This window comes from Lissotriton vulgaris, chromosome 5 (genome assembly GCF_964263255.1).
Source record: "Lissotriton vulgaris chromosome 5, aLisVul1.2, whole genome shotgun sequence".
Lineage (NCBI taxonomy): Eukaryota > Metazoa > Chordata > Amphibia > Caudata > Salamandridae > Lissotriton > Lissotriton vulgaris.
Window position 1 is genome coordinate 551,253,877 of NC_141693.1, and position 25,020 is coordinate 551,278,896.

Here is a 25,020-nt window from a genome sequence, read left to right on the forward strand (position 1 = left end):
CCCAGGGCCGTCCCAGTGCAGTTTGCGCATCACCTCGAATGCTGTTCATGCAGCTTCAGACCCGGAACTGGCCTGCCCCGTCTGGTCTGAGATATTGGCTCAGTCCGCTTTCTCTTTACAAGTGGTAACAAGAAAGGGTGGAGGGGGCAGGGGAGGAGGGGTCCGGGGAGGAGGGAAGGGCCAGAGGGACTTGATGGGAGTGGTGGGGGGGAGGGGGAGGGTATAGAGAGGGAGAGGAGGAGAGACAGGACAGGGGCAAGCAGCAGAGACACGTGTCGGCTCGAGTCCGCCAACCAGCTGTGACGGAGGCTGCTGCTGGATCCAGCCCACGTAGGGCTATGGCACTGGGCCTGTCGTGCACAACAGTCGCGTACGGGGATACACTGTCATCACTGAGGCCAAAGTATGGGATGCAGGGAAAACAGCACACTGCGGTGCTCGTGCTATGATGCAATTGCAAGTTGAACGCGTCCTGGAACTGCGGTCAGTGGTAAACCCTACCTGGTGAGACCTGTGGAGACCCCTGCGACACACCAACCGCTTGCCGCCAGGATTAAACAGATTGGGTGGATCTGGTCGACCCCAAAGTGCAGCCTGTGCCTGCACGCCATACTGTGAATGGGCCCACAGGACTAAATAGGGGAGCTCAGTCCGCTTTCTCTTTACAAGTGGTAACAAGAAAGGGTGGAGGGGGCAGGGGAGGAGGGGTCCGGGGAGGAGGGAAGGGCCAGAGGGACTTGATGGGAGTGGTGGGGGGGAGGGGGAGGGTATAGAGAGGGAGAGGAGGAGAGACAGGACAGGGGCAAGCAGCAGAGACACGGCGGGTAAAATAAACAAACAAGCCTTTCACCGTAACACGGCGGGCAGGGGAGGGGGCGGAGAGGGGAGAGGTGCGACACGGCAGGCAGGCAGGGGTGGAGAGTAGGAGGAGGAGGGGGGAGGAGAGTAGGGGAGGCACGGCCTAGCGGCAGGCAGGCAGGGGAGGAGAGGAGGAGGGGGAGGAGAGTAGGGGAGGCACGGCCTAGCGGCCGTGCAATCAAGTAGTGAGGGGGCGGAGCTGGGGGAGGCTGTGAGAGAGAGTAGGCAAGGCAGGCGGCTGGGGGCATGTGCACGTGCATTTAAGCTCAATGCGCATGCGCATTGAGCTTAAATTTCTCGTGCACTGCAAGGAATCGCCACGATTCCTTGCAAGTTGGATAAAGAGTAGATGAGCCCCCATAGTCTTGCTTGCTCGATGCGCATGCGCATCGACAGGCGAGACCTAACGATCCATACCAATGTGGGGGACAAGGAATGGATTGTTTTTCCTGAGTACTGTTGCTCTTTCATACAAACGCTACAATGAAAGAAGAGGATTTATAATCTTGATAAAAAATAAAACAATTTGCCTATATTGCTTCCTCCTATACATAGGTACCCACCTAAAAAATTGAACTGCCACATATCATGGTGGGGGGAGGGGGTCCACTTGATTACGCCTGCGGTCACCCCTGCTATATATGTAAAATGGGAAAGAACACAAGTGATTTCAGAGCAACTATGAAGAAGCCTCTTTTTAGATAATAGGATTGTTCTGTACAGAATTACATCTCCATTCTGTACCACTGTGAAGTCAATACCCCCGAAATTAAAGTTAAGTAACAAAGGTTGGTGCCACTCCTGTGACAATGCACCTCTTCACAGGGGATCACAATAGGTTTGTCCCCCTCCAGACAATAGACAATAAAGGCTGATAGGTTAGGCACAGTACACACTGGGTTCCATGAATCTCCTCCAACAATTATAACAGAATAGATATTGCATTCTAAAATTCCTAACATGATAAGGAGACCTCGATACCAATTCAGGGCCCAAACGAAGACAAACTCCAAAAAAAACTGAGCGAACAACAGAAAGGCAGGAACCTTACAGCACAAATCCCAAAATCTCGGTCTGCAAACCCACAGAACTTTGTCTCTCTCCGTTTCGCTATTACAAACAAATAATCTGCACCGCTCTGAAACTGGAAATGCTTTTTAAACATTCCCGGGTCATGACATGATGAAGTTGCTTTAGTTTTCCGGCATGCTTATGCAGCTCTGAGATTGGCGCGCCATTCCGGAAACACTGTGTGCCTTCCACCACCACAGAGTTTGACATAGGCATGCAGGTAGGTGGTTATGTTAACGCAAATGTCCTGCCTGTTGCCTACCTGATCAGATTCTTGGGCCATGTCAGCATTTAATTGTTACAGTGGTATTAGTAGGGCAGATGCACAGCTCGTTTTGACTATCTATTCGGTTTTCTCAATTTTATAGGTGCTCCATGAGTGACGTCGAGTGTCCTACGGCGTCTTAACAATATGAATCATCAGTGGAACCAGTGGCTCACTAATTCCATCCTTATGTGCACACAATCATTCCTCCCAAGAACAGAGGATTCGTTAGTTCAAGATGTTTAGTTGATTTTAATTCCAAAAAATAATTTGCAAAAGTGTTCCAAAAGTAAACATTAGATATTCATTTTTCTCATATTTTTCAACATATGACAAAGTCTTTCAAATGATTCCAATGCATTTAGGGCCAGTAGTTGAGCCCTTCATCAGGGAAAAGACAATGTCACTTAATGGCTGGATAACCGTGGTTAATTCTGAAAGGGTCGCAGTACTGTGGGCTCGATCTTTCTCCTCTCGTAGTCGCCGGTCCACTGATGATTCAGCATTTAATTGTTGCCATGCGAGCACCTCTTTTGAGCCGTAACACTTATATCGTTAAGTATGATTGCCTACTATAAATTTTACATTTAGTATATGTGCTGTTCAAGCATAGATTTTACACATTAAGTAAAAAGAGAAACATCTTTTGTTAACAGCGATGCCCACGTAGCTGCCTGACAGATGTCATTTAGGGGGATTCCCCGTCCCAAAGCAGTAGTAGTTGCCATCGCCCTGGTAGAATGGGTTCGCAGCCCCACTAGAGGCTCCTTCTTAGCCAAAGAGTAACAGGCTTTGATGCACAGAACGACCCACCTGGAGATGCTTCGTTTGTGCACGGCCCGACCTTTCTTAGTGCCCACGTAACCAACAAAGAGCTGGTTGTTCACCCTGAATTGTTTGGTGCGATCCAAATAGAAGGAGAGCGCACATTTTGGATCCAGATGATGGAGCCTCTCTTCCTCTTTTGAAGGATGCGGAGGCGGTAAGAAGGTGGGCAAAGTGATGGTTTGGCCAATATGAAAGAAGTGACCACCTTTGGAAGATAGGAAGGTTGGGTCCGGAGCACGACCTTGTCTGGATGAACAGCCAGAAAGAGAGGCTTGGAAGACAGAGCTTGTAGTTCACTTACCCTGCACGCAGAAGTAATGGCCAACAGAAAAGCAGTTTTCAAAGTGAGGAGTCTGAGAGGACAGTTATGTAGCGGCTCAAAGGGAGCGCACATCAGTAACAACCAAGTTTAAGTCCCACTGGGGTAATACGATTGGAACAGAAGGAAAAAGATGAGTAATGGCCTTAGGAAATCTATTTACAACAGGGGACTTGAAAAGAGAAGGCTGATCAGGAAGCCTGAGAAAGGCTGAAATGGCCCTTAAGAGTGCCCAGAGCAGAGCCTTGCAGGGCCAAAGAAAGGAGGAACAAGAGAACCTCGGAAAGAGGGGCAGAAAGGGGATTCACAGCCTTTGCTTTGCACCATGCCACAAATATATTGCATCTGCAGGCGTAATCCGTCTTATTGGAGGGACGCCTGGCTGCCAGGATTACATCACAGAATTTGAGAGGCAACTGTCGCTGCTCAAACTCCACGCAAGGAGGTGGAGTCTGGACAGGTTCAGATGGAGGACCGTCCCCTGCTGCTGCGACAGAAGATCCTCCCGAAGAGGCAGTCGGATCAGGGGATCGATGGTCATGTAGAGCAGCTCGGGATACCAGACTCTTTGTGCCCAGTCTCGAGCCACTAGAATTACTTGGGCCCGGTCACGCTTAATCTTCTTCAGCACTCTGGGCAGAAGTGGTATAGGCGGAAAGGCGGATAGAAGACCGCAACTCCACTCATGATGTAAAGCTCCACCTAGCGAGTGATGCCTTGGAAATTCCAACGTTCAGAATTGCTGATATTGTGCGGTCTCTTCAGTGGCGAATAGATCTAACCAAGGCTCTCCCCACTGTTGAAAGAGACCTTGCACCACCTCTGAGTGAAGACGCCATTTGTGGTCCATCATGTACCTGCGACTGAATTTGTCCACCCTGGAGTTCAGTGAACCTGTCAGGTGTTGAACCACCAGGGATATGCCCTGATGTTCCAGCCATGTCCAGAGACGGAGGGCTTCTTGACATAGGGTCCACAACCTCACCCCATCTTGTTTGTTGCAGTAGCACATGGCAGTGGTGTTGTCCGTGGACACCTGAACTGCTCTTCTCCGGACAGAGGGAAGGAATGCTTTTAGTGAAAGACTGATCGCCCGGTGCTCCAGAAGGTTGATATGGAGCTCGGAGTCTGCCGAAGACCAGAGGCCTCTGATCTTCACCTCTCCCATGTGGCCGCTCCATCCCAGAAGGGATGCGTTTGTCACAACTGTGTTTTCTGGTTGGGGAAGGGAGAGGGATCTGCCGTTTGATCCAATCCTGGTTCGTGAGCCACCACTGCAATTGTCGTGCAGTGCCCTCCGAGATCTGGACGTAATTGGACAGATTCCCCTGATGCTGCGCCCACTGGAACTTCAGGTCCCACTGCAGAGTGCGCATATGCCACCTGGCATGATCGACCAGCAAAATGCATGAGGCCATGAGGCCCAGCAGACTCAGGGTCATCCTGTCAGAAACCCGGGATAGAGGCTGAAAGATCGGAATCATAGCCCGAACATTCTGGATTCGCTGTTCAGGAGGATAGACCAGAAACTGCGTCGTGTCCAGAACCTCTCCGATGAAGAGGAGCTTCTGAGAGGGAGTCAGGAGTAACTTCGGCACGTTGATGGAGAACCCCAGCGAATGCAGGAGGTCAGCTGTGTCTGGAGGTGGGAGACGACTGTCTGGGGCGAGCCCGCCTAAAACAACCAGTCGTCAAGATAGGGGTAGACTGGAACCCCTGATCTGCGCAGATGGCAGAGACCACCCCCATCACTTTCATGAACACTCGAGGGGCGCAGGCAAGGCCAAAAGGGAGCACGGTAAACTGAAAGTGCTCGTGGCCTACCGTGAAATGTAGGTAACGCTGATGGGCCGGCAGGACTGGAATGTGAAAATAAGCATCCTGCAAGTCCAACGCTACCATCCAGTCTCCAGGGTCGAGGGCAGACAAGACCTGAGCCAGGGTCAACATCTTGAACTTCTTCTGGAGGAAGCAGTTGATGTCCCTGAGATCCAAGATAGGACGCAGGCCTTGTCCTTCTTGGGCACCAGAAATTAGTGGGAATAGCAAGCACGACCTATTTCTGGGGCAGCAATGCACTCAATGGCTCCCTTGGCCAAGAGAGCTGTAACTTCCTGTTGGAGAAGGACCAGGTGATTCTCCAACATGCAATGGTACTGGGGTGGCATGGCTGGAGGGATAGTCTCGAAGGGGAGGGGGTAGCCCCTTCGGATTATCTGCAAAACCCACCTGTCCAACGTGATGGTGCGCCAGTGGAGGAGGTGATGGTGGATCCTTCCGCCCACTGGCATTTGATGGGCCTGAAAGGTCGGACTAGGAGAGTTTGGAGGGTGCTGCCCTTCCGCTGCCCCCCAGAACCACGTTGGTTGCTCCCACGTCCCCGGCCGTCCTGAGGTTGAACAGCTTGCGCTGGCTGGTGGCTCTGAAAGGAACGTTCTGAGGCACCCCTTCCATGGCCATGAAAGGGGCGAAAGGCAGACCGTGCAGGATGGGCGGAGGAAAGGCCCAAGGACTTGACCGTAGCCCGAGAGTCCTTGAAGCGCTCTAGAGCACTGTCTGCCTTGTCACCGAACAAAGTGTTCTGGACATCCCCAGAAAAGCTAGTCATTCTCAACCAGGCGTGACAGCGAAGCGCCACTTATGTTCAAATGGTCCTACCCAGTGAGTCGGGAGTCTCCAGTCTACATCGAATGGCAAACTTTGCTGCGTCTCTCCCCTCTGCAACAGCACTGGAGAGTACGGCCTGGGCCTCCACCGGACACTGAGGTGCACAGAGTGGGAATAACGGCCCAACAGGTATGCAGTGTTTACCGACCGCAGCCCTAAGCTGGAGGAAGAAAACAACTTCTTCCCAAGCTGAACCGGTTTCTTGGATTCCCGCTCCGGTGGTGCATTAGGGAATGCGCTCTGGGACGTTGAGGCTTGGAACTCCAAGCTCTTAGGGGAGGGATGTTGGGAGAGGAAAGTGGGGTCGCCCGGGGCCGGGCAGTGGTGTCGGGCAACCATCCTATCCACAGGAGCCCCTGTGTTGGGCCTGGACCAGGTGCACAAAAGGATGCCCATAAGGGCTTCATTAAATGGCAGCAGGGGCTCTGAAGAGCTCGCTGCCGGCTGAAGCACTTCAGTCAGGAGGTTAGTCCTGACTACCACAGTAGGTAGCTTGAGGCTTAGGGCCTCGGCCACTGTACACAACACCACTACGTAAGACGCTTCCTTCTCCGTTGCCACGGTAGGAGGAGACAACATGCCAAGGTCTGGCAAGGTGTTCAGACCACGGCATCCCACAGTTCCTCTCTCCAGTCCCGGTCATATTCTACCCGGTCAGTTAAAGGGCCACCAGACCCCTCCAAGTCTTACTCGCCCTCCTCTGGCTGCCAAACTGGCTGAAAATGGCCAGGGTGGAATGCAGGCACAAAGTACCTATCGGCACTGGATCCGGCGTCGGGCGATGCCAGTCAGGCTCCGTATCCACATCGGGGTGGAAGCCAGGGTCAACACTGGCTGGCGGCCCAGCCGGTGTTGGCTGCGGACATGGTGCCAGTGGAATCGGCACCGGTGGAGCTGTAATAAGGTCAACTGTCGTTGATCCGAATCCAGACCTGGATCCAAGGGGGCCAGGTGGTGCTGAGGCCGGAGCTGCCGGCGTCGAATGCCTATGGCCCCCAGCCGAGTAAGCGGAGCCCGGAGGCACACCGGTGGAGTCGGGCTGCACAAAGATGGCATGCATCATTTCGTAGAACTGACGAAGCTGGGAAGGGGTTGCTGCCGGTGCAAGGCAAGGGAGGAAAGGCCAGAGTCGACCCTGAAGGCTCCGCACAAGGAGCCTCAGGAGGGGCACTACCCACAGCCTTGGTTGCATCGGCCGACGGAAGAGGGGAAGTCAAAGAGCGACAATGCTTCTTTGACTTCTTCCTGTGCTTTGACTTACCAGACCCCGAGTGCGAAGACTTAGATGAGGAGTTATGATGGCTCCGCGATCAGTCCCATGACCTCCCGCGCGACTGGGAACTTGAACGATGCGGAGCAAACTGCTGGGTCTCGAGGCGCTTTCGGGACCACTCCCGCATAGACTTCAGGACATGGTTCCACAGTCAGAGCACGGCTTGGGGTGATGGTCGCGCTCCAGGCAGTAGATGCACAAGCGGTGCAGATCCGTCACCGACATCAGTCGGTTACAGGAGCCGCAGGCCTTGAAACCGAGCATCCCTCATGCACTGGGAATCGATGAAGACTCGAAAAAGAAGTCTACAAAAGTTGCAAAAAAGTCAGTCAAAAAGTGGCTGGGGGTACCGCTCTCTCCGGATCTGCGCTTGCTGGTGAGGAAAAAGAAAGACCTGACATCAGCGCGCTAGGGCGGCATCTAAATAACTTCCACAACGTCAACGCGGCGACCACAATGCCACCAACTGACGCGGATCGACCAACGCTAAACTTTCCGGATCCAGTCTGACGCCTGGGGGTAATTCTAAGGTAAGGAATCTATAACTAACTGTTTCTTTCAGATTGCATGAGTGCCGACACAAATTATTACAATCAATACATGACTTGCCAGGAGAAATGTCCCAACCCTTGTAACAGAATTGTTGGTAGAGGTGTCAGCCTAACTAGTTCTAAAACAGTAACTACTAATTTTCTGTGTTTGAGGTGGTGTAGCCATCCTCCTTTTTATTAAACCTGTTGGCCACCCACAACAAGCTAGAGAACACGATCCTACTGGATGCAATCAAAATAATAATAACACATTTTTATAAAGCATGTTGCTACCTCCAAAGAGGTGACCCAGTGCTAGGGACAGGTATCCGTAGTCCCAAATGTAGAGATTAAACTCCCCTAGCGTCCACACTAAAGAAGCAAGTTTTAAGTTTTCTCCTTAAAACACATATCACCTGAATCTGATGACCCGTCAGTGGCAAAGAGTTCCACAACTTTGGTGCCAGGTAACTGAAATAACTGCCACCTGTGCATGCTCTTTTTATGCTGGGAACAGACACCAACCTCTCACCAGCTGGTCTTAGTTTTCTCTAAGACAATAGTACTAGGCTTTAAAACAAGAGCTATGTCTCACCGGCAACCAGTGCATTTTCTTAAGTGCGTCCCCCATTGGCATGCGCCTTGTGAGGTACAAGAGAAGACACACAGCAGTGCTCTGCACTCTTTGGAGTCTCTTGATCTGGCCCTGTGTATCCCCCAGATACAGCACATTGCAGTAATCAAGCCTTGACACATTCAGAGCCTGAACTACTGCTTTTCTAGGTGGCTCTGGCCTAAGGAAGAGAATTTTTTTCAACATCTTGAGAATTCCAAAACATTTTCCTGCCACTGCCCTAATTTGGCTGTCAAAAGACCGTTTTCTGTCCAGCCAACTACCCAGGTTCTTACCCCTGGGTTTTGGTTCAGGCAAAGGACCCAGCTCAATGGGCCACCAAGCAGTGAACCAGATGTTTGATTGGGTGCCCAAGGTCAGCAGCCCGGTCTTTCCAGTCCATCCACCTGGTAACTTCTGCAAGGCGGAGACGCAAGGTTGAGGCCATGTTGGAAGAGTTCTATGACAGATGATGATGAGCTGCATGTCATCTGCATATGAAACAATGGTAAACCCATAGCATTCAATGACCTACGCAAGTGGTTACATGTACACATTGAACATGTTGGACTTGAAGGCGAGCCCTGTGGCACTTCTTGATTCATTGGAAGCACTTTTGACTGGTACGGTTTTGGGATACCTGAAATGTACGCCCCTAGAAGAACGAAGTGACCTAGCTCAATGCTTTATCACCCACTCCACGGTTCCAGAGTCTCTCCAACAGGCTCTTATGAATTGTGTTAAACATGGCACTGAGATCTGATAATAACAGTGGCGCTGAATCACATGCATCGCCTGAATCGATTCTGTTGCCAGCACAAGGCAGACTCACTACTGTGTGATGGATGAAAACCTGATTGTTTCACACGTAGTAAGTTGTGACTCTCTATAAAGCCCCAAAGCTGCCTCTTAACTTCTCTGTAATTTTAGAGAATAAAGGTAGCAGCGAAATCGGATGGAAATTCTCCGGCTTAGCTGGATCCAGCAATGTCTTTTTTAATAGTGGGACCACCACAGAATGCTTCCATTGCCCAGGACCCAAGCCGGAAGTCAGGGATCCGTTTATCAGTTCACCTACTACAGGTAGAGTCACCTGCACCCCTCTTTCTAATATGCCACCCTGACTTCACAGAAGCACATAACAATGTCAGCTCCTCAGGCTCGGCTCAGGTTCAGGTTCAGAAACAAGTTTATTTAGACATTTGTCCATAAAACATAATAAAAGATAAAAAACACACTAGACAATTAAAACATTAAAACAGTTAAAAATATTTAAAAGGATCCCCCTCCTAGCTACCCTACCCCCTAAGACTACATTTCATGATTAAAATTTTGTTTTACAGATCGTAGAAACCGGGCAATTCCAACTGTCACATCGAGATGACGCATTTCAGACAATAACTCCACAGCTTTATCCCCATGGAGAGCATCATATTTAAAAAAACAGAGGTCTTAAAAACGTTATTCTATTTGTAAAATAAAAGGCACAGTCCATAAGAATATGCATAAGGGTACTTTTAACTTTCAGAGGGGAGGGACAAAGACCACTATTACTCTGTACCCTGATCCTGTGTGGAGAGGAAGAGTAGATTTGGTTACATCCCACCCTGGCCCTTAAAATTTCCTTCCTCAGTCCTGGGTCTGGAAGCCGTGATAGATAGGGAAAAACTGTTTCCTGGCCCAATGTAGCAATCAAGAAACTAATGGATAATCTCTTCTTCAAATACATCAGGTCGATAGATTCTGACGCCGTAGAAGCGGATTCCCTCAGTACTCGTTTGCCTGGAAATGAAAGCCAAGATGTGATTGTACCACTATTTACATGAAGGTTCTTTAGTGCAATTATTCTAGTTCTGATGGCTTTTGCCCACATCCTCTCACTGCTTTGGTTTTGGATGTATGACAGTACAACGCGTACCGATACAACGCATACCTTTACGACGCAGGTTTAACAACGCAAGTCGTTACAACAACTTGCGTTGGGGGGGCGCTGGATAGTGAATAGTTTAATTTACTATTCCAACTCCAGTCCCCGTGGATAGTAGGGAAGGTGTTCGATAGTAAATTAAACTATCCCCTATCCTAGAGCGCCCTCCAGCGAAAGTCGTTGTAACGACTTTCGTTGTAAATCCTGCATTGTAACGGTACCGCGTTGTAACGGTTCCGTTGTAAAGGATGTTCCCCTTGGTTTTCCACTCAACACACTTTGGAGACTTTGACCACCTCCTCATCCTCCGACAATGTGTTAAAATATCTTAGTGGCTCAGGTAGAGGCCGCCATACTCCAAGAGACCAAATTGCACTCTCTACTTATGGCTATGACCTGAACCATTGAGCCTTGTGGGAGTGATAAAAGTCTTTTGAGCACCAGGCCTTCCAGTCGCTCCCATTCATAAGTTGGGTCGAGGGAAACAACCTCTCCCCCATACAGGCCTAACGGGGGTATCTTCCCTTCATAAGCCTTCAGTAATGGGATATGAGATAGACCCCCAAACCTACCATTGAATCTTGACAGACAACTGGCCTGCAAAAGAGCCTTCTGCTTAGTGGCATCCCAATGCACTCCCCAATTTAAATTCCTCCTAAAAATTAAACCCAGGTATTTATGTTGATTGGCTTGCTCCACCACCTGCATACATAAATTCCCCAAAAAATCTGTACTTTTTATTCCAAAGGTCATAATCTTGGTCTTTTCCAGATTGATACAGAGCTGGTTCTACTTGCTGTAGTTTGCCAGGGCATTTAGTTTCCTCTGCAAACCTATTAGAGTATAATCCAATAGCACCAAATATTCTGCATAGAGAAGACAAGCAATATGCTGGTTCCCTATTTTTGGCAAAAAGGACTCGGATTGGGACATAAAGGTAGGGAGGTCGGCCAGAAATAAACTAAAAAGCAGGGGTGCTAGAACGCACCCGTGCCGCAGGCCATTGTCAATAGAAATTCTTTGTGATAACCGACCCGACTTATCTAACTCCACCTGAGCCCAATTTCCAGAGTGCAGAGATTGGAGTGCCCCAAGAAGATTTGGTGGTAGGTTCCAGGAAGCAAGTTTTTCCCACAGAGTATCCCTATCCACAGAATCAACGGATGTCTGGAAATCTACAAAACAACAGCACAGCCTTTGATTTTCCTCCAGAGCCTTTCGAATAATGGCCCACAGAGCAAAACAGTGGTCCATAGTGGAATTACCCTCACAGAAGCCCCCTTGTTCTAGTGGAATTAACTTAGATTCAATTGCCCAATCTTCGAGTTTAGCTAAGATAATCTTTGAAAATACTTTTAAAGAAATATCTAAGAGGCTTATTAGCCTGTAATGTTTGGGGTCTGAACCACTTACCTTTTTTTAAATCGGTTTCATTATTGACCCCTTTCAGGAAAAGTGATAAAGACCAGTGTGGGAGGGCAGGTTTGATAAACAGGCGTGGAGGCTGCAATAAGGGTTTAGAAAAAGGTTTATTGACAAAAGATGAAGTTGGGATAGGAAGTGATGTTTGTCTTTGGTTTTCTTCGTCTTCTTCGGATGATTCCCGTGAGCTGGAAGGGCTGGAAAAAGTGGTTTTGCTTCCTGTTTCTTCTGGACCGGGGTGATTACCCCGGAGGCTCATAGGAGTAAAGAAAAAGAACAACGGGAACCGTAAGAATTTATTCTGGTACTACTGTGGTCGTTTTACACCATCACCACACCTCAGTGCTCAATGAATTCATGGTGCCCGCACAGCAGAGGAACAAAAGGGTTAAGGATAGGTTCCTACACCGGAATCTGAGTTTAAAGAAGGTTGAGGTAATTGGGCGGTATTTCACAGATTTGGTATGTGAAGGAACTGAAAGGAAAAACTGTGTCCGTTCCACCCTCTTCCCCGTTTCAGAAACAACAATAACCCTCCCTCCCTTCAATACACCCTCGAGCCGTTTGTACTCACCGGCTCCTGCCGTAACGCTCCTGAGTCACGGCCGCTCCCCAGCCACCTCCGGACACCACCAGTCCTCGAACCAGAATTCCTCGTCGTCGTCAGGATTCTCGGATGTTCCGACTTCTTCTCCTCTGTACTCGGGTCCCACGTCTTCTCCGCTGTGCTTGGGTCCCGCGTCTTCTCCGCTGTTCTCGGGTCCCGCGTCTTCTCCGCTTCCGCCTTCGTCTCCTACTCTCTCTCCCCATCTTAGGGTCGGGCCTCCTTTCATTGGCTCCTGCAGTTCCCTTCCTGTGTGCAAAGGCGGTACTTCCGGGTCACGATTACCTGCCCGCTCCTGTAGGGAAACAGCAGAGGGATATGGATGCCGAAGTCCGTGTGGTTGACGCTGCGCTGACATCCTCAGCGGGACACCCTTCCTTGGTGTAAGTACCCGCACCTCCTCACATCCAGAAATAGCAATCCAGCTAAACAAGGAGGAGTATGTTGTAGCCCACCAAAAGCTACTTGTTTTGATTATAACTGCTGGGATATTATCGGGGCCTGCGGCTTATGAGAGTTTTACCCTCCCAATAACAGCCTTTACTGAGAATCATATAGCTGGGAGAGTTTGCCCACATATTTTCTGATGACCATCTGCCCTGGAGGGATGTATGACGTTACAACACATACTTTTACCACGCATGCCTTTACAACGCGGTTTTTACAACGCATGCCTTTACAACGCATAGCGCTTTGGGGTGCTGGATAGTGAAAAGTTTAATTTACTATTCCAACTCCAGTCCCCGTGGACACTAGGGAAGGTGTTGGATAGTAAATTAAACTTATTCCCTATCCTAGAGCGCCCCCCAGCGCAATGCGTTGTAATGGTTTGCGTTGTAATGACTGCGTTGTAATGGTAGTGCGTTGTAAAAGTTTCGTTGTAAAGGTTGTATACCACCCTGAAAGGTCCCTTGTATAAATCAATTTAATAAGTGGCCCACAGGTCTTTGGGGATCATACAAACGGTTGTGCCCCTATTTAGACCATTGAACTCGTTGACCTTTATCCAGAATTTTTGCTGGTCATTTAATAAGATGATTTCCTGCATCTCGTCCCACTTACTATGGTACAAGGTTGCTTTTTTTGACTGCACAAGGGATTTATATTGACATTTGAGTTTAACCTACTCTTGGATGGCTGAGGGGACGTTATGACGCCTAACGCTCTTTGCTCTCTGTCTCACCAGTCGTTTCATCTTTTGACAATCCGAATCAAACCAGCCCCAGAACCATGCGGACAGGATTTTGCCTGCACACCCTTTTCACAGTTATTAACTGAAATGTAGCCAAAAACTCATTGTACAATATTATTGTACCACACAATGACATCTTAGACGTTGGAAGGGTGAATATCAATCATCTCCTCTAGCTGGAGGGAGGCTAACTGTTGAAGATGCATAGAGTCTAAGCGTGTAGTGAGTCTGTGCTAAGGGAATGGTATAAAAATCCAACGCCTCTTCCAAGTGCTGATCTCACTGTACAGGGAAGAGACGAGCATTAACACCCCCAGCCGTTATTATCACTGCTTCCGGATATTTTGCAACCAAATGCTGAAAGGAAGGTTTGAAAAAAGAAGAAACACCAAATCGAAATCTTTGCTTTCAAAGTTCTTCAACAGTCTTTTTTATTTTATTTTTATTTTTTCTCTCTTTCTTCAAGTTGATATATTTGTAACAGAATCCTTTCTATTGCCCCGAAGAAGTCATTGGGTGACTGTTCCCGTGACGAAACACGTGTTGGCATTGTTTATTGGCTACGCTCGTTGTGTTCTGTGTGACTTATGAAATATGGAATAATGAACTTCTAACAACTTGAAGAGAGAAAAAAGAAAAAGAAAATAAAATAGACTGTTAAAGAACTTTGAAAGCAAAGATTTCAATTTGTTTTTTCTTTATAAAATATTATTATCTGTAGAATTGTGCTCGGGGACAATATCCTTTTTATTGTACTCTCTGTTTTTACAGAGAAATCTTGGGGACGCTAGTGGCCGTTTTTCCCCTGTTCCCTTGAGCCACTGACTTGAGAAAAGATAAAAGTAAGTGGTGTTGCGCAAAACTAACCCAGCCACTAATCCATAATTGTTCTTATTGATATATCTATTTTCATTGTATTTCTGCTCTGTTCTATTTTCATTGTATTTCTGCTCTGTTCTGAGCCTCAATTACTGTATTAGCAAAATCATCTAATATACATTTGATTTCAGACAAAAAACACTATTGTTTCTCGAGGTACTGTAAAGTTACCAGGTCAAGTGTCGCCTGCACCTGAACAAATCCATGGCCTGCAAATACATTTCCTTCCCTTAACCTAAGCAGTAAGTCAGACAAATAAACAGAATGTGACTGAAACACAGGCTTCCTTATTGACACAGTAAAGCAAGGCTACTGTTGGACACTGAAAGACAAGATTGATACAGGTATGGGCTTCTTGCAATAGACTATTGTGGATTTTCAACATACTTATTAAGGAGAAACAATGAGCAGGAGGGAGGGGAAACTGATAGACGGTTGCTGTTGCATAATAAAGCTGGTATTTGTGCACAGTGGGGGAGAGTGTTCAAACTTACACAACAGCAAGCTATGTTCCTATCAAACTTGATATGTATAATTTGAATCTCAGTGTGTGTTTTTCATTATTAGGAATCTGTGCATGCTTTGTTGCATACAGTTACTAGGCCTTGGTGAATCCATACCGTGTGACATCTGCAACAGACATACTCATCCATCTACACCCTGATAGATTCAGTGGGTTACCAGGAAGGTTCTGGACCCATCCCCCACAGGGACATACATGCAACATCTCACAAGAGACAAGGATTGATATATTGATAGCACTGATGTGCGACTCTGCCGCCTGTGAGCATATTCTGTGAAGAGAGCAGGCCATACTTCATTGTGTGACCCAAAGGGCCCTTTGCCCTCAGATCGGGAAAACTAACTGAGATTGTAAAAAAACATATATTGGATGTTTGAGTCACTTAGATGAATGTGCATTATGGTCCTGAAAAACCGGGATGGACAAGTAAATATTGCATATTGCTCAGTCCACTTTTAAAAAGAAACAGAGAAGCAATGACCCTTCTGGTGCTTTGGCATTTCGACCAGTACCTAGAAAATGAAAAGAATGAATTGGCGTTAACAGCAATCCAAGTATTAAATGCTAATGGCATCCATGCAAGAAGGAACTCAGATCCTCTGCCTTACGTAAAACATACAACATAGAAACTTTATTATGTTAAATGATAATGGCATGTCTCCTACACATGAAACAAGCGACTGAACACTAAAGATATGTTACAATACTTCTGGTGGTTACCTGCATGATAAAAGAATCTACAGAGCCTTATCAACGCTGCTTGCCTTGCTTAAGATATGGAAGCATTCTTCTTCCTTAACTTGGAGCAGTAAACCAGATGAGGAAAAAAAAGTCGGCCTGAAACATATATCCCTTTATCGACAGTCGACACACCCTAAATCGAGACTGCCCTTAGACACAGCAGGACAAAACGAATACAGTGCTGGACCACTTGCAATAGACATTTGCAGACTTTGCAGATTTAAGTTTACATTTCTTTATTGTTTTAAGTTTGCAACACTTAAACATAGTAGCGTGTAGTCAGCTACCAACCACCAAAGGTTTGGATTATGCAACCATATCAAGCAATTTCAAGGCGAAAACCCCAAACAGTGTTGCGTACAAGTATACTTCTTCCAACCCACCCACTCCCTCCCTCCTCCCTGTGTTTCATGTCCACTGCCTAAGCTCCCTAAGCCCATCCGTTACTCCCTCACCCCTTCTGGTCGTTCCCTGAGACCCGGTGAGGCGCAGTAGTCTAAGATATCTGGGGCAGGTGATCTCTCTGAATTCCGTGGCTAGTAGCGACAAAAAGGGTTACCACAGTTTGTTGAATTTAAATCCTTCCCCCGCCGAGGTAAGCATCAGTTTCTCCATCCCAAGGACATGCCACAGACAATGTAGCCAACCTGTTAATGTCGGGGCAGTGAGATTACGCCAATGTATGAGTATGTTTTGTGCCGCCGACCCCAACACAATTGCTATCTGTCTGCCTCTACGAGACCTCAGCGGGAACATCAGTGGCTTGGGGAGGCCGAGCAGGACATACGCTGGGAAGTGCGGGATCTCAATCTCAAAATGCTTGTCCACCTCATCCAAGACCTGAGTCCAGTAGGACAGGACATGCTCACACTCCCAGAATAAGTGTACTAAGGTGCCTACTTGGCCACAACCACGCCAACATGTCGCCTTCTGTGCTTTATTCATTGCGTGCAAGCGCTCTGGGGTGTAATACCAATATGTTACTACCTTCGTGAGGGTCTCGGTTAGCCCCATGTGGTATGTGGAATGTCTGGCCCTGTAATATATGTTGTCCCACTCCTGGCTGAGCACTCTACCTAGTTCCCTCTCCCATCGCGCCTTACTGGGAATATAAGTGTGTGTGAGGCGTACCTGCAACATCTTATACAGATCAGAGCTGAGTTTTTTATCTGAAGTGCGCGTGAGTGGCCATCGTTCATAAGGGGAAAGGAGTCTATCCACTTTGGAGCGGACTTGGGGTTGAAGCGCCCAATGTTTAACTTGTAGATATCGGAGCCTTTCTGTCTCTGGAAGCCCGTATGTCTTCCTCAACTGGGGGAAAGGAATGACCCCTTCAGCACCATACACATGATACAGAAAGCAGCACCCGGCAGGCCTCCACCTTGCAAAGGCGACCGTATCCATGCCAGGAGTCAACTCAGGGTTATTTATCAGTGGAGTAAGTGGAGATGGAAAGGACGTAAGCTTGTGTTTGAGATTAGTGGCCTCCCATACCTCAAGGGGAACCCGCGTAATATACAAGGCATAAAGATTTGGGGGCCTGTGGGCCTTACGTAGGAAGGGAATTTCCTGCAGCGGTCGAGCAGCTACCACCTGGTCTTGAAACAGCCAGTGTTTCTCTGACTCCCATTGGCGCCATTCCACCAGGTATCGCAACTGAGTGGCCTGGAAATAGAGTTGAAGATCAGGAATCCCCAGTCCTCCCCCCTCCGGAGCAAGTGTTGTCAATCCCCGCCGCATTCGTGGCTTCCGACCATTCCAAATAAATTGTGCAAGCTCTGCTTGTGTCTGTCGTATCCAGCCCCCAGGCGGCCGGAGAGGGATGGTGCGGAAGAGATAAAGGATCTGGGGTAAAATGGTCATTTTGACCGCTGCAATTTTGCCGAGCCAGGAGATGGGGTAGTACTTTCATCTGCCGAGTTCCCGGCGGATCCTTCTACTCAGAAGTGCATAGTTGGTGGTGACTACCGCGGGAAGTGAGGGGGCCAGCTGGATCCCCAGGTATGGGGTCGTGTCTGTTGCCCATTGAATAGGAAGCAAGTTCTGCAGATATTCCCGGGTGGGTTTCGACAAGGAAAGATCGAGGGCCACCGAATTGTCCGCATTCACCTTGAATCCTGCTACCTGGGCGAATGCGTCTAAGTCCGCAAGACATGCCGGAAGTGCGGTCCTTGGGTTGGCAAGTGATATCAACACATCCTCCGTGTATAGGCAGATTGTGTGAACATATCCACCAAATTTTATCCCAGTAACAGCTGGATTCTGCCTCAGTCTCATAGCCAGTGGTTCCATAAAGAGGGCAAAGAGGAGGGGCGACAAAGGGCACCCCTGCCTTGTGCCTCTTTCAATGGGGAATCGAGAGGATGTATGCCCATTCACGCGGACTACGGCTGTAGGAAACTTGTAACAATTGAGGATGTAAGTGCGAAATCGCTCTCCCACCCCCGTGCACTCCAGAACCTGCTCCAAGTAGGGCCAGTGAACGCGGTCAAACGCTTTCTCAGCGTCGATAGTGAGCATCATTTACTCTCCCGGGATGCGTGTGGCCTTCTCAATGAGATGGAGAACTTGGTTGGTGTTATCGGACGTCCAGCGTTCAGGGATGAACCCCGCTTGGTCCAGGTCTATAAGCCCCGCATATGCGGGCCAAGGCGGGCAGCGAGAATGCCAGTATATAATTTAAGGTCTATGTTGAGGAGAGAGATTGGGCGGTATGCTCCACACCTAGATTTATCCTTCCCGGGCTTAGGAATGACCGTTATAGAGGCCTCCAAGAGGTCACTCGGGATCACCCCCGGGTCGGCAAAGGAATTAAACAGTCTGGTGAGCAAAGGGGCAAGAGTGACACAGAACGTCTTATAAAAATAGCGGTAAAGCCAGCCGGTTTAAGACGGGAGATGGCTGCAATGACCTCCTCCGTATGTATGTTCCTGTCGAGATGGTTGGCTTGGGCCTGGGTTAGAACTGGCAAAGTGACAGAATCCAAAAAGGCAGTTCCATCTGTGTTGTCTAATGGGGCCCCAGTGTAGAGGGTGGCATAAAAATCGCAAAATGTTGCAGCTATCGCCTTATCCTCCTATACGCATGTACCATCCGCTCTATGGACTTCAAGAACCCCCTGCTTTGGTCGGGCCTCCCGCAACCTATGGGCTAGGAGACGTCCGCACCTATCCCCACCGGTGTAATAGGAGTGTTTTAATCGTAGCGCTGCAAATTCTGTCCTATCTTGATCAAGCGCTGCGAGCTGATGGCGCACGGCCTTAAGTTGTCGCCATACTCGTGGGGCACCTGTCCTTTGATGTATCCTCTCCAGTTCCCCAGTTTGTTGTGTCAGGTCTTTCCTTTTACGCTTGCGCTTGGCATTATCTGCGGCCAAAATAGCAATGAACTCCCCCCGCAAGACTGCTTACAGCGCTGCCCACTGCGTTGCAAGGGTTGTGTCAGCGTTGGCGTTATGTGAGAGGTACTCAGTAATGAAATGCTGTATGTGCTTAACCACATCTGCCCGATGGAGGAGCGGATCCCAAAGACGCCACACCCTGGAGGGCAAGGATAGTGGTGGAAGAGTGAGAGTGGCAATAACCGGTGAGCGATCCGATAGGGAGGCAACTCCTATCTCAACCACAGAGGTGATTGCGCGTGTTGGTGTAGATGCTAAAAAATTGTCTAGTCTCGCGTACGTCTTGTGTGCACTGGAGTAGTATGAGTATTCTCGCTCGTGAGGGTGTAAGTCGCGCCAGAGATCCATAGTCCCAGATCACGAACCCGTGCAAGTTCCTCCTTAGAAATAGCGTCAGTCTGCTGGGTGTGTTGACACGACCTATCGGTATTGTTATCAAAAACTAGGTTTAAGTCTCCCCCTAGTATGATATGCCGGTCTGTCGTGTCAGTAGCTTTCAAGAGGGCATTGTGTAAAAACTTCTCCTGGCCTTCGTTAGGGGTATAAATAGCGCCAATGGTAAGAGTCAGGCCGTTAATGGCAAAACAGTAAATCAGGAGCCTCCCTTTGATCTCAGCTTCCTTTTCAAGGACCTCCCTGTGAAACCGCTGAGCTACTAGCATCGCCACTCCCGCTGTTTTAGTAGGGCTTGAAGAAAAGAATTGGGTGGGGAATTTCGGGGATCGCAGGCGGTTGCAGTCCCTTGCTAAAAGGTGGGTCTCCTGCAGGAGATAGATATCTGCTTGGGTACTTTCTAGGCACGACAGGACAGCCCTGTGTTTTACCGGATTGTTAAGACCTCGTACATTCAGGGTCAGGATCTTAAGCGTGGTGGCGGGCATAGTAAGTACTAAAAAGGATGAAGAGCATAAATACTGTGCAACTCACGATACAACAAGGGTGTAAAACTCCCAGATGGCCGAGGACCCCGCAGGCAAGTGGGACTGGCCTAGCTCTAACAGGAAAGTGGACATGGAACCCCAGAGCCCCCCTCACAACCCCCCCTCCTAAAGAAACAGCAACGCTACTTGAAAACAGATGAAAAGAGGGAACTGTCCCCCATAGTCCATCGACGATCGGTGAAAACGTCTTTGGTGTTAGATTACCAACAACAAATCACTCCTCCTCCCGCCCCGACCTGGCCATTAACAAATCAGACAGCTGGCTATAAGTGATGTCTGATATCAGCTCGGCGAGAGGTTGGCCAATTCCGCAGCGACTGCTGCAAGAGCCGATCTCTGGCCTTGTGTGATGTCTGCATCAGGGGGTCTCCTGGGTTGGCACCTACAATCCTGCATGCGCCAGCTAGAACCAGAGTCAGCTGATTCGTCTCTAGTGTTCTCGTCTTCTCTCTCTTCCTTCGGGACATCCACCCCAACACTTCACAGGCCTCCCTCAGGGAACGCAGTTGGTATAGTTTGTTATCCTTTCGGAACACCAGATGGAATGGATGGCCCCAGCTGTAGGATATGTTGTGCTGCTGAAGATGATGAGTGATAGCCTTAAAGGTTCTAAGATTTTGTAAAGTTAGCGCAGATAAGTCCTGAAACAAAACCGGCATCTGGCCCCAGAACTCCACCGGGTGCATTTGACCCGCCTTTTGGAGGATGGCTTCCTTGGTGCGGTAGTCTTGGACGCAGACCAGGATGTCCGACGGGGCACGCGGTGGTCCAACTCTATGCACGCGGTCTATGCGTAGTTCCGCCTCTAGGAGACTGCCTAGGATATGGTTAAACAGCTCCTTCGTGTATGTGAAAAGGTCCTTCGAGCCGTCGTCCACCTTCACTCCCCGGATTCGGATGTTATGGGGCTGGGAGCGGTTTTCTAGATCCTCCAGGTGGGATTGGAGATCTACCTGTTGATCGTGGATCCTGAGGATTTCTTGCTGTAGTGCTGCCAGTTCCGTGTCTCTCCCATCACCCTTGCCCTCCAAGTCCGTGACCCGTTCTCCAATGGAGTCCATGTCTCGATGAACCTCCCTGATTTCCGTGGTGAACTCTTTCTTGAGTGTGTGAATATCTTCATGCAGAGCTACGAACATGGACTCAAGAAACGCCTTGGTGATGGGCTCTGCACCCTCTGCGTGTTGATGTTTGGGCAACGGTGACCGTCGCCATGCCGGAGGTTGCCTGTCCAGTCTGTGACTTTGCAAATAAGTCTTTAATGGTCTTGTCTTTGCGTCTCCATGCGGAGGACATAGCTCGCCTCCCCGGTATCTGAAAGAGTCGTAGGTGGCCCCCACCAACCTGATCACCCTGTGGGAGTGAACCCTGCCTATCTGAGTGTGCTGGCCCTGAAGTTCAAAGTCTTGGGGGTGGCCCGATTCCAGAATAAATAGTAGGTGGTGCCAAGGAAGGTCACTTCGTCAGCCCAGCTCCGGGGTGAGCTCCCGTCGTTGTAGGGCCTACTCACCCCACTCTTCTGGCAGCAGACTCCTGTGCCCCTGGGTAGGTGCGGCTTTGTGGCGGCACCACGTGCTTCACTCTGACTCCCTCAGTTAAGTGTAGATCGACTGGTGGGCTTAACTCTGGCCACCGCCCTCGCCAACCACTGCTTCGGTAATTTCCCCCCTCTCACTCAGCCGGGCCCCCCGCACTCAGTTTCTGCCCAAGCAGCCCCACCTCCGTGCACAAAGCCACAATGGTGCCGTCTTTCTGGCCTCGGCAATGGCAGCTGCAACTACAGGCCCTCCCTCCAAAGATCCGGGGCCCAGGACGTCTCCTCCTCAATGCCGGGCCACAGACCTCTGTTCCTCTTGAGGTACTGCCGCTTAGATCCTCAGCCTCAGTCGGACCCAGCCCGCACTGCCCAGGCCTACCGTGTCGCTCTGCGCTGCAGATCACCTCACACTCCAGGCTCCTCCAATGAGGTCCACTGTGTCGGACTGGTAGTAGGCTCGCCTCCGGGGCAGCAGGCCACCCCGTCTCCCCGGACTCAATGGCGCTCCATAGGTCATGCACACAATGGCGGGCCGGGCCACTCCTCCAGCCCTATCGCGGGCTCATACTGCTGGAGGATCGTCGTTGCCTTGAAACCTTGCTTCCTTCTCTGTCAGTGCAGTCCCTTTGCCACCCGCAGAGTTCTCCTAATACGACCGCCTCCAGCGCCGCAGGTCTCCCCTAGATGGCGGTCCTTACTCCGCCGCTCCGCACCACCTCGGCTCCCAGCCGCAGGGCAGCCGCCAGGCCACCACCGCTAGTGCCGTCTCAGCTGGCCCGCTATGCCGATGTCAGCCCTGGGCCCACCTGATCCGATGGGGGTGAGCGGGCATCTCTGTACTCGGGCGCGGTCTCCGGCGTCTCGCGTTCCCGGTCTGCTCCTCAATGCCAGGCTACTTCCAGGCCCTCGCAGTCCACGAGGCCCAGCCGGGGGGAGTGGGCGGGCCTAGCCGCGGCCGCTCCGTCCCTCACTTCCGCTCTGTCCAGGTGCTAGGCCGCCATGCCCCTTGCTCACATACCCCACCAGGCTACCAATGGGATTCTCCTGCGGGGGAGCGCGGGGGGCCCGGAGCAGCCGCAGCTGCCGCCGCGCGGGTCCCGGGACTGGTATGCCACTCACTCAAGATGGAGGGCTGACCGCCCATTGCAGCTCCTCACCAGGCTCCTCTGCTCGCAGTCCCTCTGCCGGGGCGGTGCAAATCTCATTGATGTCTTCACCGAGGCCGCCTCCTCCTCCGAGCAGCTCAGGGATCAGACTCTCGCCACAGCGGACACTCGCTTTCTCGCCTGCAGTCTTAAGCGTACCAGCACGGCCCGTTGTTTTTGAGTGCCTTCCGCTCACAGCAGGGTCAGTGTCGTCCGATCAGCATGTACCGGCAGCTTCTCCGCTCAGAACTGGCCTCACCGATACCAGGACCTCTCCAGCCCTCTGAAATGCGCTGATCCGGGCTATAATGGCCCTCAGACCGGTGCTGTTTCAGGCCGTCGGCGGAAGCTCAGGAGTAGTGCCTCTACTCACTCCACCATCTTGGCCACCGACTTTGCAGATTTAAGCCATTTCCTAATATAGGTGAGGTTTCTGCTTCAGGAAGCCTGGAAATAGGAAAGGAATTATTAAGATGAAGTATAAGAGAAAGTAAAGTGTTAGAGGGCTGTCCTTTGTGTTAGTATAACAGTTGGTGTTTGTGCACACTGAGAGATAGCATTCACACTTGCCCCAAAGCAGGTTATGGTTCCACAAAACTGATCTTTATACTTGGAACCTTGGTATGTATTTGCTGTTATTGGGAAGCTGTGTTTGCTGATCTGCACACAGCTGTGTGTTCAGAGAGGAGACATGCAGGCAGGTCTTGTGAGCAAGTGGATTAAAACAAAGGCTCTAGGCCTATCCCATGTGGAGAACCAAGGCGAGGTCTCACAACTGATCAGGAAGGATAATCAGCCAAGCAGCAAGAAACATAGAGGCATCCTATAGATATGTTACTTCCATGTAGACAACAGGTATCAACAACTCCGGATAGATCGGTTCAAATTACCCAACATATTCATGACCTGTGAACTCCCTCTGTGATAAGCCCTTTCACCTGTTCTCTTTAACCCTCTATGTAGCAATGCATTACCTGAACATAGAAACTAAAGACAGACATTCAAATGTAAGCTGACAGCACACAGCTCTGAACTCAAACACACTTAACAAGTTCATGGACATCTTAAGGATTTGTGGGGCCCTGGGCAAGACATAGTTTGGAGCCCATGTTCAGGACAGCTTTGGATTTATGATCTAATTTCAGCTTTTTCGTGGCCTTTTTTGCCAGGTCACTGACAGTGCACAGGCACACTGGTCCAACTTCTAAATGTGTTTCCATTTAATATGTAGGGATAGTGATGTGTGTTTTTAATTTTGTAATATAGCAGCAGACCCACAGCCATTTCTCATGTGTGAGGTCCTGTTTTGATCTAAAAGGAAGTTTTATATGGAAGTTTCATGGTGATGAAAAAGAAACAACATTCCTCTGCAGAATGCCTGTTATAGACGCCCACACATGACCTGTATTAAAAATGAATGAAATGGTATTTAAAATAATCTTATGTTTCAAAAATCATTCAAGGCCATCAGGACTGCACTGTGTGGAGAATAAAGCCGGATCTATCAGGGGCCCCCTGAAAGGCTGGGCCATGGCCCAGAGCCCACTTTGCCCATGCCTTCAAACGTCTCTGAACAAGTTCTCTCTTCCCATAAACACTGGTTATGCACACTTGTTGCACCCCAGAATGATAACAAAGAGGTAACACATAGAAAGCTAGCCTTTCATACAATCCTGTAACACTTCAAGCACCCTGTCAGGGGGTCCCCTGCTCGGCCCCGGCAGGGCTAACCGATTGTCCCTCTCCTCAACAGGCGGATTACTACGGGCCCTTTAAGGATAGCCTTTGTGTTCGTGACGAAGGCCTCGCGTCTGGACCACCTGACTTTTTGGACCTATCAGGAGAGGCCTCTCACCATATGAGGGGAGACCCGGAAGACGCCGTGTCTCCGTCGTGGGAGGAAGAAGTGAGACGCCAGGAGAACCACGTGACCGGGAAGGCGGAAAGCACCGTGGAGACGGAGTCCTTGGAAAGAGACGACACCAGGAGCAGAGAAGGTGCCGCGCTGGTGACCGAGGAGAAGCGGACGGAGGCAGCTGTAAAGCCAGGAGGCCAACGACACCGCGTTTCGCACAGCCACGCGAAGGAGGACGCTTGGCTTTCCCAGGTGCGTGCTCGTTTGGGTTCTTTGTGGCACTTTAAGAAGGGAGGGACCGGATAGGACACCGTACCAGCACCGGGGCACCTAGTTTAGCAAAGCCGTGTACAACTCACTGAATGTGGTGGTGGTTCTTGCTTATTCCCTCACTCCCTCCCTATTCCAAGAGTTTCTAGAAAGTGTACAA